Source organism: Arachis stenosperma, chromosome 3 (assembly GCF_014773155.1).
Source record: "Arachis stenosperma cultivar V10309 chromosome 3, arast.V10309.gnm1.PFL2, whole genome shotgun sequence".
NCBI classification, from domain to species: domain Eukaryota; kingdom Viridiplantae; phylum Streptophyta; class Magnoliopsida; order Fabales; family Fabaceae; genus Arachis; species Arachis stenosperma.
This window is the reverse complement of record NC_080379.1, coordinates 89,212,628-89,230,060: the sequence shown is the minus strand read 5'-3', so window position 1 is coordinate 89,230,060 and position 17,433 is coordinate 89,212,628. Positions and strand designations below refer to the sequence as shown.

General features: G+C 36.3%; 1 non-coding gene across 1 annotated transcript; it reads right to left on the bottom strand.

Moving 5' to 3' along the window:
* Nucleotides 1-5,399: 5,399 nt before the first annotated feature.
* Nucleotides 5,400-5,503, bottom strand: LOC130970917 (small nucleolar RNA R71). Its single transcript, XR_009082162.1, has one exon. It is a non-coding gene; the product is annotated as a small nucleolar RNA R71 (small nucleolar RNA).
* Between the last annotated feature and the right edge of the window lie 11,930 nt (nucleotides 5,504-17,433).

Genomic DNA, 17,433 nt, shown 5'->3' with positions numbered 1-17,433 from the left:
TAAAATAAATCGTAACCTTTTCAGAATAAAAGTTACTTGAATTAAATTATACAATTCTTTCTTATTTTTCAATTACTAGAATTATACAAAATATTCTATTATAATAAAATTACTTAAGAATATTAATTAATTCAAAATAAACTATCTCCGAATCTATTTAATTAGTTCTAATAAAATAATTTCTAAAATTATAAAGTTTAAACTCAATAAGGTAAAATCACAATTTATTTATATTTAGATTTTTCAAAAATGCGGGATGTTACATTGAGTGTGGCATGCCAAGCTAGTTTGAAGGGCACATGACACACCGGTAGAGTGCCAGCCACACGCCAGCTAAGAAGTCGCGCTTGTTGAGTGTTTTCTTTCCCTCCAAAATGTAATTTCCCTTTTTCACTTTTGTAATTCTTTTATTTTTTTACTAGGAGTAGTATAAATACCCCCAAGGAGTATTGAAGAGGGGTTAAGCAGTTAGTTCTAGATCCACTTTTACACTCCACTTTTGAGTACTTTTCAATCTATGAATAGCTAACTTCTCTCTCATTGAGAGAGGGAGCTCTGTTATACTTGATGGATTGACTATAGTGAAATTCTTCTTCTCTTCATCTTCTCTTGATTTGCTAGAAGGAATTTCATTCTTCATGCTTAGTGTTCAATAATCTTGGGAAAGAGATTGAATGCAATTGGGTTTCATGGGAACTTTGGAAAAGGAAACGTGAAACCATGCTTGAAATCCCTTCTCACACTTGAGTAGAATTTGGGTTTTGGTGATGGGATACGTGACATATAATCCCCCCTCTACCTGCACTTATGAAGGTGTGTGGTATAATTAGGGACCAAGCATATCTCTCTTCATGAGCAACTAGACCAAGGAATTGGCTATTGATCAAGATCTGAGAGATTGAGTCACCAAGGGATTGGGGCTCAATCAATCATGATTGCCAAGAGGTCAATGAGTTCCATGATTGAAGAGGATATAAGCTAGATCTGATCCAAAGAGACAACATCTCCCAATCTCAATGAATTTCCTCATTCTTATCTATCCATTTCTTTACAGCTTAATTTTACATTCAGCAATTCCCCACTCCCATTTACATTCAAGTCATTTATGATTCAGAACTTTACATTCTGCAATTTCTATTTCTGCACTTTATTGCTTTTCGTTATATTATAGTCATTTACATTTATGTCATCACTTACAATTCTACACTTCACAATCTTATTGATCTGCTTAACTAATTCATCAATCAATTAAAACTACTTGGATTTGCCAATCTCTGTGGATACGATTTCACTCCACTGTGGGTTATTACTTGGCGATAATTTTGGTGTGCTTGCCAAAAGAATTAACTCACTAATTTTTGAAAGGGGTAGGGAATTCTGGTCATCAGTAAGCTGCGCGTGCACGTGGATACAAAAATCCCAAATCCAATTTTTGAAAGCTTTTCGAAGATGTTGACCTCTGCGTTGGACTGGCAATGTTCCCTCCAACGTTAGCCTATCCACGCGTGTGCATGACCTGCGCGTGCGCGTGACCTGCGCGTGCACGTGGATCATCAAAAGTTAAGCTTGCGCGACGCGCGTTATACGCGTACGCGTCGTTGCACCTTTTCAAATGCAAAATTTTGGAACTCAGATTGCGCACATTGGCCACCAACGTTTGAGGCAGCGTTGTTGGTCCAACGTTATTCCATCTATGCGTACGCGTTACCAACACGTGCGCATGGATTGTCAGAATTTCCAATCCACACGTGCGCGTACAGCACGCATGCGCGTCGCCACAATTTTTCCCAATTTTCAGAAAGCACATTTTAGCATAATGTTGGGGGTAACGTTTGCTTGCGAACGTTCCCTCCAACGTGGGCATTAGCAAATTATGCAGAGCCTCTCTATTTTATCCCTCTTCAACGTTGGAGGAAACGTTGGTGGTCCAACTTGACCACCAATGTTGCTTCCTCTTCATCCTTTCCATGGCTATTCTTCAACCTCCCTCCATGCATTTCTTCACCTGTTATCAACCATTATATGCATCAAAGCCTTGCTAAAGTCATGAGAGCTTTCATCATTCTTAGCACACAAGTAATTATGGCATAATTCTCCTGAAATTGCATCAAATTAACCATGGTTGAATGAATCCAGGCATACATGAATTTCTAACCCAATTGCTTACTTATAGCTCAAGAAAGTGCATAAAACCTACTAAAAATAAAGAAAAAGGCTAGTGAAACTAGCCTAAGATTCCTTTGCATCACAACACCAAATCAAGCACTGAATTGAGAAAAATGAATGAAACAGAAAGTAATGTCCATATCAGAAGTCATTAACATTAATTCATGGGGTTTTATGCAGAGAATATTGCAGCTCACTTTTATTGATCCTTAGGTAGAGAATGTCTCTTTTAAGCATCAACTAACATACTGCTATGACCTCTTATTATTCACTCATCCTTGGTAATTGCTTTTCTTTATTTTTCTTTTTTTGTGAGCTTATTTCTCACTTGTAGCTTAGTGTCATGTGTTGTAGTAGCTTTTTAGCTTATTTGCACTCAACAAATATTCACTACAGACACTTGGCTCACAAGTCTTCTTAAGACATTGGTGCCCAGTACCTCTTTGGGTTACTAAATGCCTTGTAACTAGGTTACTCTTTATAATAGACTTTTGGTTGATAATCCCGGGTTAGTTAGCCCAAGTTACCAAGTGTTGAGGCACTTCATAGAACCTAATCATCTAAGCAGATCCTAGTACAAAGACACCACACGTATATGTCTTAAGGTCCAAGCTATTAGTGTCTAGCCTTATTCTTTGTTTCTTCCACATTTGTTGCCACTTTTGGCTTTTCTTTTTCTTTTTTTATTTGATTTTCTTTCATCCAAGGATTTCTTATTTGCTAAGATTCATAGTCAGCAGCCATGTTGACACTTAAAAGAGGGACAATCTATCCCTTTTTATTCATTATTAGTGAGCTACCTACACCATCAGACATGTATACCACCACTCAATCTTTATTTTCTTCCTTGCCAAATGGAACCATTTCACTTCTGTTCAAACATTTTCCTTTATTTAATTGAAATAACTAGGGAATAAGACAAAGATTTAAGAAAGTGAAAGTGAAACACGCTCACCTTGGCTAGAGTGAAAATTAAAGACTTTAAACCAACAGACTTCAAATAATCGAAAAAAAATTTAAGGACATTTGACTACACCAGAACAAGCATACTTGTAAAGCCATATCCAAATCCTTTTGGATTGAGGCTTCTACTTGTCAACATAACGGGTATGTATATGGAGTTGGATGAAATATCAGCTGTTGCATGCCTGATTTATATCTTCTAAAGCTGGCTGGCTATTAAGCCATGCCCTACCCTTGGATTGGAGCTTTAGACTAATATTGAAAGATTCCTGGAATTCTTATTAAAAATTTTGAATCTCTTAATTTCTTTTCCTATATTTTTTTCGAAAAAAAAATCATAAAATCATAAAAACCAAAAATATTATGTGTTCTTGTTTGAGTCTTAAGTCAAATTTTAAGTTTGGTGTCAATTGCATGCTTTAAAATTTATGCATTATTTTTCGAAAATTCATGCATTCATAGTGTTCTTCATGATCTTCAACTTGTTCTTGGTAAGTCTTCTTGTTTGATCTTGATGTTTTCTTGTTTTGTGTTGTTTATTGTTTTTCATGTGCATTTTTGCATTCATAGTGTCTAAGCATTAAAGATTTCTAAAGTTTGGAGTCTTGCATGTTTTCTTTGCATAAAAAAAAATTTTCAAAAATATGTTCTTGATGTTCATCATGATCTTCAAAGTGTTCTTGGTGTTCATCTTGACATTCATGTGTTTTGAATCATAATTTTCATGTTGTGAGTCATTTTAGTTGTTTTTCTCTTTCATCATTAAAAATTCAAAAAATAAAAAAAAATATCTTTTCCTTAATTTGCCCATAATTTTTGAAAATTTGAGTTGACGTAGTCAAAAATTTTTCAAATTAGTTGTTTCTTGTAAGTCAAGTCAAATTTTCAATTTTAAAAATCTTATCTTTTCAAAACTTTTTCAAAAATCAAATCTTTTTCATTTTTTTACTATTTTTCAAAATTTTTTTAAATTGAATTTTAAAAATCTTTTTGTTATCTTTATTTCAAAAAAAAATTTGAAGCTTTACTAACAATTAATGTGATTGATTCAAAAATTTGAAGTTTGTTACTTTCTTGTTAAGAAAGGTTCAATCTTTAAATTCTAGAATCTTATCTTTTAGTTTCTTGTTAGTCAAGTAATTAATTTTAATTTTAAAAATCAAATATTTTTCAAAATATCTTTTTCAACCATATCTTTTTAATCATATCTTTTTATCATATCTTTTTCAAAATTTTATCTTTTTTAAAAATTTGATTTTAAAATATCTTTTCTAACTTCTTATTTTCTTATCTTTTCAAATTTGATTTTCAAATCTTTTTCAACTAACTATTTGACTTTTTGTTTGTTTCTTTTCTTTTTCAAAATCACCTAACTACTTTTCTCTCTCTAATTTTCGAAAATATCTCCCTCTTTTTCAAAATTCTTTTTAATTAACTAATTGTTTTAAATTTTAATTTTAATTCTATCTCACCTTTAATTTTCGAAAATCATTCACTGTTTTTCAAAATTAGTTTCGAAAATTTCTCCCTCTTTCATCTTTTCCTATTTATTTATTCATTTACTAACACTTCTCTTTACCTCTCTTCATGTCAAGTCACTACCCCTATCCTCACCCTTCTGTTTGGATTCTCCTTTCTTTATTCCCATTCTTCTTCTACTAACAATAAGGAACCTCTTTACTGTGACATAGAGGATTCCTCTTCTCTTCTTTTCTTGTTCTCTTCTCTTTCATATGAGCAGGAACAAGGAAAAAGACATTCTTGTTGAAGCAGACCCTGAACCTGAAAGGACTCTGAAGAGGAAACTAAGAGAAGCCAATTTACAACAATCCAGAGACAACCTTACTGAAATTTTTGAACAAGAGAAGGAGATGGCAGCCGAACCTAACAACAATAATGCAAGGAGGATGCTTGGTGATTAGACTACACCTACTTCCAAGTTTGATGGAAGAAGCATCTCAATCCCTACCATTGGGGCAAACAATTTTGAGCTGAAACCTCAACTAGTTGTTCTAATGCAACAAAACTGCAAGTTTCATGGACTTCCATCAGAAGATCCCTATCAGTTTTTAATTGAGTTCTTGCAGATCTGTGAGACTGTAAAGACGAATGGAGTAGATCCTGAAGTCTACAGGCTCATGCTTTTCCCTTTTGCTGTAAGAGACAGAGCTAGAACATGGTTGGATTCACAACCTAAGGATAGCCTGGACTCCTGGGATAAGCTGGTCACGGCCTTCTTGGCTAAATTCTTTCCTCCTCAAAAGCTGAGCAAGCTTAGAGTGGATGTTCAGACCTTCAAACAAAAAGATGGTGAATCCCTCTATGAAGCTTGGGAAAGATACGAAGAGATGACCAAAAGATGTCCTTCTGACATGTTTTCAGAATAGACCATGATAGATATATTCTATTATGGTCTATCTGAGTTCTCTAAGATGTCATTGGACCATTCTGCAGGTGGATCCATTCACCTAAAGAAAACACCTGCAGAAGCTCAAGAACTTATTGACATGGTTACAAATAACTAGTTCATGTACACTTCTGAGAGGAATTCCGTGAATAATGGGACGCCTCAGAGGAAGGGAATTCTTGAGATTGATGCTCTGAATGCCATATGCCTCAGAACAAAATGTTGACTCAGCAAGTCAACATGATTTCCCAAAGTCTGAATGGATGGCAAAATGCATCCAATAGTACTAAAGAGGCATCTTCTGAAGAAGAAGCTTATGATCCTGATAACCCTGCAATAGCAGAGGTAAATTACTTAGGTGAACCTCCCTTGCTCATTAGTGAACTAGATACATGGGTTCAGCAAACTTTACCTCAAAAGAGACAAGATCTTGGCAAATTCGTAATACCCTGTACCATAGGCACCATGACCTTTGAGAAGGCTCTGTGTGACCAAGGGTCAGGCATAAATCTTATGCCACTCTCTGTAATGGAGAAACTGGGGATCATGAAGGTACAACCTGCCTTATTCTCATTACAATTGGCAGACAAGTCAGTAAGACAAGTGAAGAACTGAAGATTGATGGTTTAGAGGTTATAGTAAACTCTCGTTGTAAGTATAGTTACTAAACCAAGCAATCAACCTTTCTTACAAACGTTTTGGTTGTCACAAGTAACAAACCCCTAAATAAATTGATAACCGAAGTATTTAAACCTCGGATCGTCTTCTCAAGGAATTGCAGGGAGGTATGTTCTTATTATTGGTTATGAGTTTTGTAAATGGGGGGTCTTGAGAATGAGGAACAAGTATGATAAATGATGAGTGAAATAAATAAATATCTATAAAATAGACTCTTAGCAAGGTATGAGAAATTGGAAGTCCTATCCTAGTTATTCTTATCAATGATGATGAAAATTGAATCTTAATTCCACTTAGTTAACCTCTGCTGGTGCAAAGGAAGGTCAAGTGACTAATTACTTTGATCTTCAAATCCTAGTTAATTCCTAGAAAAAGATTGGGATTATAGAAGTTCAAGCTAATTAGCAAAGATAGCAATTATCGATCACGTTGAGTTTGATAACTCAAGAGTTACTGATTTCTTAACCAAAGCCAGGAATGTAGAAAGATAAATTAAAATCATAAATATCTGGAATACCTCAAATAACATTAATTCAAAGCAGTCAAATCTAACATGGAAAATATTCATAAGCCAATTGGGCAACATAAATCAAACATAAATAAAAGCATTAAAGTATCTCAAAGTAGAAGAGAAAAATAAAGTAAAAAGAATATTGAACTTGTGGCTGAAGAAGAAATAAACCCTAATTTCTAAAAATCATAATCCTAAATCCTAAGAGAGAGGAGAGAACCTCCCTCACTAAAAACTACATCTAAAACCTAAAATTGTGAGTAATGAATAGCATGTTGAGTCTCTGCATGTTCCCTAACTTTAATCTGTGTTTCTGGGTCGAAAACTGGGTTGAAATCTGGCCCAGAATCTCTGCCAGCGACTTTTGTAATTCTGCAGATCGCGCACGTCACGCGGACGCGTCATTCGGCGTTTTTCTTTTCCATGCGGGCACGTCGTCTATGCCTCTGCGTCGCTTCTGCTTTTCCAATCCCCGCGTCCGCGTCACTCATGCGGCCGCGTCATTGCAAATTCCTTTCTTCTCCTAAATTTCTTGTGTTCCTTCCATTTTTGCAAGCTTCCTTCCCAATCTCTCAATCATTCATGCCCTATAAAGCCTGAAACACTTAACACACAGATCAAGGCATCGAATGGTAATAAGAGAGGATTAAGATTAGCTAAATTAAGACCAAAGAAGCATCTTTTCAATCATGCAATAATTTTAGGAAGGAAATATAAATGCATGCTAATTATATGAATAAGTGGATAAAGACCATGATAAAACCACACAGTTAAACACATTGTAAACCATAAAATAGTGGTTTATCAACAAGCTTATGGATTAGTAGAGGACGTGTTAGTAAACGTTAAAGGCCTTTACATCCCTGCTGATTTCATAATCTTAGACACTTGGAAGGAGGAGGATGAATGCATCATCCTTGGAAGACCTTTCCTAGCCACAACAGAAGCTGTGATAGATGTTAACAGAGGAGAATTAGTCCTTCAATTGAATGGGGACTACCTTGTGTTTAAGGCACACGGCTATCCTTCTGTAACAAGGGAGAGTAAGCATACAGAGCTTCTCTCAGTACAGAGTCAAACAAAGCCCCTACAATCAAACTCTAAGTTTGGTGTTGGGAGTCCACAACATTGACCTGATCACCTGTGTAGCTCCATGAGAGCCCACTGTCAAGCTATTGACATTAAAGAAGCGCTTATTGGGAGGCAACCCAATTTTTAGTTATCTAATTCTATTTTTTATTTTATTGTTCTTTTATGTTTTCTTAGGTTCATGATCATGTGGAGTCACAAAACAAATATTAAAATTAAAAACAGAATCAAAAAGAGCAGAAGAAAAAGCACACCTTGGAGGAGGAGCTTACTGGCGTTTAAACGCCAGTAAGGAGCATCTGGCTGGCATTCAACGCCAGAACAGAGCATGGATTTGGCATTGAACGCTAGAAATATGCAGCAATCTGGCGTTTAAACGCCAGGATTGCACACTGAGGAAAGCTGGCGTTTAACGCCAGAAACATGCTGCAGATGGGCGTTGAACGCCCAGAACAAGCATAAAGCTGGTGTTTAACGCCAGAAACAAGCATCAATCTGGCGTTAAACGCCAGGATTGCATGCATAGGGCATTTTACATGCCTAATTGGTGCAGGGATGTAAATCCTTGACACCTCAGGATCTGTGGACCACACAAGATCCCCACCTACCTCAACTTACCTTCTCACCTCTTCACCACTCACATCCATCCATCCTTCCCACCCAAACCCTCCCTACAAGGCCGAAACACAAACATCTCTCCCTCTCCTACATATTTTCTTTTCCTTCTTTTATTCTTTCTTCTTTTGCTCGAGGGCGAGCAACATTCTAAGTTTGGTGTGGTAAAAGCATAGCTTTTTTGCTTTTCCAGAACCATTGATGGCACCTAAGGCCAGAGAAACCTCAAAAAAAAAAAAGAGAAGAGAAAAGGGAAGACAAAAGCTTCCACCTCTGAGTCATGGGAGATGGAGAGATTCATCTCAAGGATCCATAGCTCAGTAATAGAGCATTTGACTGCACATCAAGAGAGCATGAGGAATTCCCTCATCAAGAAATCTCTGAGATACCTCAGGGGATACATGTTCTTCCACATAATTATTAGGAGCAACTAATGATAGGAGTACCAAAATCACTAGGGATCATGCAACAAAAGCAAGGAAGAGACATAAAGGAGCTCAAAAAGCACCATTGGTCCTTCAAAAGGTGCTAACCCTCACTAAGGTGGACTCATTCCTTAACTTCCTTATTATTATCTCTTTATTTTTCAATTTTTATGCTATATGTTTGTTTATGTTTTGTGTCCCTACTTCATGATCATTAGTATTGAGTAATTATGTCTTAAAGCTATGAATAATTCTATGAATCCTTCACCTCTCTTAAATGGAAAAAATGTTTCTAATTCAACAGAACAAGAAGTACATGAATTTCGAATTTATCCTTGAAATTAGTTTAATTATATTGATGTGGTGACAATACTTTTTGTTTCCTGAATGAATGCTTGAACAGTGCATATTTTTTATCATGTTGTTTATGAATGTTAAAATTGTTGGCTCTTGAAAGAATGATGAACAAAGAGAATGTTATTGACAATCTGAAAAATCATGAAAATTGATTCTTGAAGCAAGAAAAAGTAGTGAAAAAGCAAAAGCTTGCGAAAAAAAAGGGCGAACAAAATTATAGAAAGAAAAAAAAAAGCAAGCAAAAAAAGCCAATAGCCCTTAAAACCAAAAGGCAATCGTAAAAAGGATCCAAGGCTTTGAGCATCAATGGATAGGAGGGCCCAAGGAAATAAAATCCAGGCCTAAGCGGCTAAATCAAGCTGTCCCCCTAACCATGTGCTTGTGGCATGCAGGTCCAAGTGAAAAGCTTGAGACTGAGTGGTTAAAGTCATGATCCAAAGTAAAAAGAGTGTGCTTAAGAACTCTGGACACCTCTAACTGGGGACTTTAGCAAAGCTGAGTCACAATTTGAAAATGTTCACCCAGCTATGTGTCTATGGCATTTATGTATCTGGTGGTAATACTGGAAAACAAAGTGCGTAGGGCTACGGCCAAGACTCATAAAAGTAGCTGTGTTCAAGAATCAACATACTTAACTAGAAGAATCAATAACACTATCTGAAATTCTAAGTTCCTATAGATGCCAATCATTCTAAACTTCAAAGGAAAAAGTGAGATGCCAAAACTGTTCAGAAGCAAAGAAAAGCTACAAGTCCCGCTCATCTAATTAGAACTAATATTCATTGATACTTTGGGATTTATAGTATATTCTCTTCTTTTTATCCTAATTGATTTTCAGTTTCTCGGGGACAAGCAACAATTTAAGTTTGGTGTTGTGATGAGCAGATAATTTATACGCTTTTTGGCATTGTTTTTAGGTAGTTTTTAGTATGATCTAGTTACTTTTAGGGATGTTTTCATTAGTTTTTATGCTAAAATCACATTTCTGGAGTTTACTATGAGTTTGTGTGTTCTTCTATGATTTTAGATATTTTCTGGCTGAAATTGAGGGACCTGAGCAAAACTCTGATAAAAGGCTGACAAAGGACTGCTGATGCTGTTGGATTCTGACCTCCCTGCACTCGAAATGGATTTTCTAGAGCTACAGATCTCCGAATGGCGTGCTCTTAACGGAGTTGGAAAGTCGACATCCAGAGCTTTCCAGCAATATATAATAGTCCATACTTTATTCGAGATTAGACGACGTAAACTGGCGCTCAACGCCAGTTCCATGCTGCATTCTGGAGTCAAACGCCCGAAACACGTCAGAAACCAGAGTTGAACGCCAAAAACACGTTACAACTTGGCGTTCAACTCCAAAAGAAGCCTCAGCTCGTGTAAAGCTCAAGCTCAGCCCAAGCACACACCAAGTGGGCCCTGGAAGTGGATTTCTGCATCAATTACTTATTTCTGTAAACCCTAGTAGCTAGTCTAGTATAAATAGGTCGTTTTACTATTGTATTAGACATCTTTGGTCTCAGTTTTATTTTATTATTCATCTTAGGAGACTATTGATCACATTTTGGGTGCTGGCCATTCGGCTATGCCTGAACCTTCATCATTTTTGTATTTTTAACGGTGGAGTTTCGACACACTATAGATTAAGGATGTGGAGCTCTGCTGTACCTCAAGTTTCAATGCAATTACTACTATTTTCTATTCAATTCCGCTTGTTCTTATTCTAAGATATTCGTTACACTTCAACATGATGAATGTGATGATCCGTGACACTCATCAACATTCTCACCTATGAACACGTGACTGACAACCACTTCTGTTCTAACTTAGACCGGGTGCATATCTCTTGGATTCTTTAATCAGAATCTTCGTGGTATAAGCTAGAATTGATGGTGGCATTCATGGGAATCCGAAAAGTCTAACCTTGTCTGTGGTATGCCGAGTAGGATTCTGGGATTGAATGACTGTGATGAGCTTCAAACTCGCGATTGTTGGGCGTGACGACAAACGCAAAAGAATCAAGGGATTCTATTCCAACATGATCGAGAACCGACAGATGATTAGCCGTGCTGTGACAGAGCATTTGGACCATTTTCACTGAGAGGATGGGATGTAGCCGTTGATAACGATGATGCCCTACATACAGCTTGCCATGGAAAGGAGTAAGAAGGATTGGATGAAAGCAGTAGGAAAGTAGAGATTCAGAAGGAACACAGCACCTCCATGCACTTATTTGAAATTCCCACCATTGAATTACATGAGTAACTCTATCTTTATTTTCTGTTTTATTTATTTACTATTCGAAAACTCTCACCATTTATCATCTTCCTGACTGAGATCTACAAGATGACCATAGGTTGCTTTATACCAACAATCTCTGTGGGATCGACCCTTACTCACGTAAGGTTTATTACTTGGACGACCCAGTACACTTGCTGGTTAGTTGAGCGAAGTTGTGAAATTATGTTTAGACCATGGTATTGAGCACCAAGTCCTTGAGGACATTACCTGGGACAATCAATTTCGAACAACACTTTAAGTATGAATCACAATTTCGTCCACCAGTTAACATCTATCATAGCTCCTGCTGTGGCTAGGAAAGGTCTTCCAAGGATGATGCATTCATCCTCCTCCTTCCTAGTGTCTAAGATTATGAAATCAGCAGGGATGTAAAGGCCTTCAACCTTTACTAACACGTCCTCTACCAATCCATACGCCTATCTTACTGACTTATCTGCCATTTGTAATGAAAATATGGCAGGCTATACCTCAATGATCCCCAGCTTCTCCATTACAGAGAGTGGCATAAGATTTATGCTTGACCCCAGGTCACACAAAGCCTTTTCAAAGGTCATGGTGCCTATGGTACAGGGTATTAAGAATTTTCCAGGATCTTGTCTCTTTTGAGGTAAGGTTTGCTGAACCCTTGTATCTAGTTCACTGATGAGCAAGGGAGGTTCACCTTCCAAAGTCTCATTACCAAAAATTTGGCATTCAGCTTCATGATAGCTCCTAGATATTGAGCAACTTGCTCTCCAGTTACATCTTCATCCTCTTCATAGGAAGGATAGTCTTCAGAGCTCATGAATGGTAGAAGGAGGTTTAATGGAATCTCTATGGTCTCTATATGAGCCTCAGATTCCTTTAGGTCCTTAATAGGGGACTCCTTTTTGCTTGAGAGACGTCCCATGAGGTTTTCCTCATTGTGATTCACGTCCTCTCCTTCCTCCCTAGGTTTGGCCATTTTGATTATGTCAATGGCCTTGCACTCTCATTTTGGATTCTCTTCAGTATTGCTTGGGAGAGTACTAGGAGGAGTTTCAGTTACTTTCTTACTCAGCTGGCCCACTTGTGCTTCCAAATTTTTGATGGAGGACCTTGTCACACTCATGAAACTTAAAGTGGCCTTAGACAGATCAGAGACTAAATTTGCTAAGTTAGAGGTACTCTGCTCAGAATTCTCTGTCTGTTGCTGAGAAGATGATGGATAAGGCTTGATATTGCTGAGCCAATTTCTTCCACTATTATTAAAGCCTTGTTGAGGCTTTTGTTGATCCTTCCATGAGAAATTTGGATGATTTCTCCATGATGAATTATAGGTGTTTCCATAAGGTTCACCCATGTAATTTACCTCTGCCATTGCAGGGTTCTCAAGATCATAAGCTTCTATTTCAGAAGATGCCTCTTTAGTACTCTTGGATGCATTTTGCCATCCATTCAGACTTTGAGAAATCATGTTGACTTGCTGAGTCAACATTTTGTTCTGAGCCAATATGGCATTCAGAGCATCAATTTCAAGAACTCCCTTCCTTTGAGGCGTCCCATTATTCACGGAATTCCTCTCAGAAGTGTACATGAATTGGTTATTTGAGCCTCTGCAAGCGTTTTCTTTAGGTGAATGGATCCACCTACATAATGGTCTAGTGACATCTTAGAGAACTCAGATAGACCATAATAGAATATATCTATCATGGTCCTTTCTGAAAATATGTCAGAAGGACATCTTTTGGTCATCTGCTTGTATCTTTTCCAAGTTTCATAGAGGGATTCACCATCTTTTTGTTTGAAGGTCTGAACATCCACTCTAAGCTTGCTCAGCTTTTGTGGAGGAAAGAACTTAGCCAAGAAGGCCGTGACCAGCTTATCCCAAGATTCCAGGCTATCTTTAGGTTGAGAGTCCAACCATGGTCTAGCTCTGTCTCTTACAGCAAAAGGGAAAAGTATGAGCCTGTAGACTTCAGGATCTACTCCATTAGTCTTAACAGTCTCACAGATCTGCAAGAACTCAGTTAAGAACTGGTAGGGATCTTCTGATGGAAGTCCATGAAATTTGCAGTTCTGTTGCATTAGAACAACTAATTGAGGTTTCAGCTCAAAATTGTTTGCTCCAATGGCAGAAATTGAGATGCTTCTTCCATCAAACTTGGACGTAGGTGCAGTATAATCACCAAGCATCCTTCTTACATTATTGTTGTTGGGTTCAGCTGCCATCTCCTTTTCTTGTTCGAAAATTTTAGCAAGGTTGTCTCTGGATTGTTGTAATTTAGCTTTTCTTAGTTTCCTCTTCAGAGTCCTTTTAGGTTCTGAATCAGCTTCAACAAGAATGCCTTTTTCCTTGTTCCTGCTCATATGAGAAAGAAGAGAACAAAAAAAGAAGAGGAATCCTCTATGTCACAGTATAAAGATTTCTTTATGTTAGTAGAAGAAGAAAGGGAATAAGAATGAAGAAGAATGAATAATCCAAACACAAGGGTGAAGATAGTAGCTAAGATTTGAGATGAAGAGAAGTGTTAGTAAATGAATAAATAAATAGAATAAGATGACAGAGAGAAGTTTTCGAAAATAATTTTTGAAAAGGAGTTAATGATTTTCGAAAATTAAAGGGGGAATAAAATTAAAATTAAAATTTAAAACAATTAATTAATTAAAAAGAATTTTTTTTTTGAAAAAGAGGGAGGTATTTTCGAAAATTGGAGAGAGAAAAGTTGTTAGGTGGTTTTGAAAAAGATAAAAAAGTAAACAACAGTTAATTGGTTAGTTTGAAAAAGATTTGAAAATCAAATTTGAAAGGATAAGAAGATAAGAAGATATTTTGAAATCAAATTTTTGAAAAAGATAAAATTTAAAAAGATATGATAAAAAGATATAATTAAAAAGATATGGTTGGAAAAGATTTAATTTTTAAAATTAAAATTAATTACTTGACTAACAAGAAACTAGAAGATAAGATTCTAGAATTTAAAGATTGAACCTTTCTTTACAAGAAAGTAACAAACTTCAAATTTTTGAATCAATCACATTAAGAAAAATATTTTTTTGAAAAATATTTTAAAGAATTTTCGAAAATTAATAAGAAAAATGAAAAAGATTTCATTTTTGAAAAAGTTTTGAAAAAGATAAGATTCTTAAAATTTGAAAATTTGACTTGACTTACAAGAAACAACTAATTTTAAAAATTTTTGACTAAGTCAACTCAAATTTTCAAAATTTTGAGAGAAAAAAGAAAAAGATATTTAGTTTTTTTATTTTTGAATTTTTAATGATGAGAGAGAAAAACATAATTATGACCCAAAACATGAAAATTTTGGATCAAAACACATGATGCTTGCAAGAACACTATGAATGTCAAGATGAACACTAAGAACACTTTAAAGATCATAATGAACATCAAGAACTTATTTTTGAAAAATTTTTTATGCAAAGAAAACATGCAAGACACCAGACTTAGAAATCTTTCATGTTTAGACACTATGAATGCAAAAATGCACATGAAAAATATCATACAACACAAAACAACAAAATTTAATGATCAAACAATAAGACTTACCAAAAACAACTTGAAGATCATGAAGAACACTATGAATGCATGAATTTTCAAAAAATGCAAGACAATGCAATTGACACCAAAATTAAAACATGACACAAGACTCAAACAAGAATCACAAAATATTTTTGGTTTTTTTTATGATTTTACAATTTTTTGTATTTTCTTTTAGTTTTTTCGAAAAACATATAGGAAAAAGAAAATAAGAAATTCAAATTTTTTAAGAAGAATTCCAGGAATCTTTCAATGTTAGCCTAAAGCTCCAATCCAAGGGTTGGATATGGCTTAATAGCCAGCGAGCTTTAGGATGGCATTACATGCATTGAGGTGATTAGTTGAAGTCTCATTCCAAAAGGATTTAACATGCTTCATGAGGTGATTACAGCTAGAATTCAACATGCTTCATGAAACTCTAGAATCCATTCTTAAAAATTCTGAAGCCATAGAATAATTTATTTTTAATTAAAATATTTTTTTTTCGAAAATAGGGATAAATTTTTTTGAAATTTTTTTTTGAAAATAAAACAAAAAGAAAATTACCTAATCTGAGCAACAAGATGAACCGTCAGTTGTCCAAACTCGAACAATCCCCGGCAACGGCGCCAAAAACTTGGTGGGCGAAATTGTGATCATCAACAATAGCATTCAACTTGGTATGTGCGTTTATAACTCAGCACTTTCATCACAACCTCGCACAACTAACCAACAAGTGCACTGGGTCGTCCAAGTAATAAACCTTACGTTAGTAAGGGTCGATCCCACGGAGATTGTTGGTATGAAGCAAGCTGTGGTCATCTTGAAATTATCAGTTAGGCGGATAATATATGGTAATGGAGTTTTCGAATAATAATAAATAAACAGAAAATAAAGATAAAAATACTTATGTAAATCATTGGTGGGAATTTCAGACAGGCGTATGAAGATGTTGTGCTCCTTCTGAATCTCTGCTTTTCCTACTGCCTTCATCCAATCCTTCTTACTCCTTTCCATGGCAAGCTGTATGTAGGGTATCACCGTTGTCAATTGCAACATCCCATCCTCTCAGTGAAAATGGTCCAAATGCTCTGTCACAGCACGGCTAATCATCTGTCGGTTCTCGATCATGTCAGAATAGAATCCATTGATTCTTTTGCGTTTGTCATCACGCCCAACAATCGCGAGTTTGAAGCTCGTCACAGTCATTCAATCCCTGAATCCTACTCAGAATACCACAGACAAGGTTTAGATTTTCCGAATTCTCATGAATGCCGCCATCAATTCTAGCTTATACCACGAAGATTCTGGTCAAGGAATCTAAGAGATATGCGTCCGGTCTAAGGTAGAATGAAAGTGGTTGTCAGTCACGCGTTCATAGGTGAGAATGATGATGAGTGTCACGGATCATCACATTCATCATGTTGAAGTGCAACGAATATCTTTGAATAGGAATAAACTGAATTGAATAGAAAATAGTAGTAATTGCATTAAAACTCGAGGTATAGCAGAGCTCCACACCCTTAATCTATGGTGTGTAGAAACTCCACCGTTGAAAATACATAAGTGATGGTGGTCCAGGCATGGCCGAATGGTCAGCCCCCAAAACGTTATCACAGGATCAAAAATACAATCCAGGATTCCAGACGTCTAATACAATAATAAAATGTCCTATTTATACTAGACTAGCTACTAGGGTTTACAGAAGTAAGTAATTGATGCAAAAATCCACTTCCGGGGCTCACTTGGTGTGTGCTTGGGCTGAGCCTGAGCTTTACACGTGCAGAGGCTTCTTTTGGAGTTGAACGCCAAGTTGAAACGTGTTTTTGGCGTTCAACTCTGGTTCGTGACGTGTTTCTGGCGTTTGACTCCAGAATGCAACATGGAACTGGAGTTGAGCACCAATTTACGTCGTCTAATCTCGAATAAAGCATGGACTATTATATATTGCTGGAAAATTCTGAATGTCTACTTTCCAACGCCATTGCGAGCGCGCCATTTGGAGTTCTGTAGCTCCAGAAAATCCATTTTGAGTGCAGGGAGGTCAGAATCCAACAGCATCAGCAGTCCTTTGTCAGCCTTTTTATCAGAATTTTGCTCACGTTCCTCAATTTCAGCCAGAAAATACCTGAAATCACAGAAAAACACACAAACTCATAGTAAAGTCCAGAAATGTGAATTTAGCATAAAAACTAATGAAAACATCCCTAAAAGTAACTAGATCCTACTAAAAACTACCTAAAAACAATGTCAAAAAGCGTATAAATTATCCGCTCATCAATAGCTTTAGCAGTTTCTTCAGTTTCTTGTATTCTTTCCACTTTTGTATGCTTCCTTTCCATCCTCTAAGCCATTCCTGCCCTGTAATCCCTGAAATCACTTAACGCATATATCACGGCATCTAATGGTAATAAGAGAGGATTAATAT